The sequence below is a fragment of the Penaeus monodon genome, chromosome 19 (assembly GCF_015228065.2).
Source record: "Penaeus monodon isolate SGIC_2016 chromosome 19, NSTDA_Pmon_1, whole genome shotgun sequence".
Lineage (NCBI taxonomy): Eukaryota > Metazoa > Arthropoda > Malacostraca > Decapoda > Penaeidae > Penaeus > Penaeus monodon.
In genome coordinates, this window is record NC_051404.1 from 11,490,368 (window position 1) to 11,490,853 (window position 486).

Here is a 486-nt window from a genome sequence, read left to right on the forward strand (position 1 = left end):
GGGCATAAGCATAAGGTCTCCGCGTGAATAGAAACCAGGTAACAGGTCAAATTAATTTACCTCTGTTACAGCAAAGCATTACTGTAACTAGGAGATGAGCAATAGCGATAGTATTGGTGTGAAGTCAAGTTGCAACGTTATTAGTTGTAGTAAGAAAAGCAGTAGTAATGCAGTAGTTTCGTGGTAGTTGCGATGTTTTCTGAATAGAACAAGGAAGTTCTCTGCCACCGTTGTCTGTATATCTTTTTTTCCTCTTTAAATCTCTCCTTATTTTCTCCAGTTCTTTTTCCTTTCTTCGCTTCTAACATTTAATATAATTAAGGGAAACTTCGAATAAGCTTTTGGGGGGTTACTCTTCTCGTAAGATTTTCCCGGTGAGATGAAGAAGAAAAATGAGAAATACTTTAAGAACCTTGGCCTAAAAGATCGAGAAACTTTGAAGAAAATGGTCTTTCCTGGTACAGAGTCAGACTACTGTAGAATTCC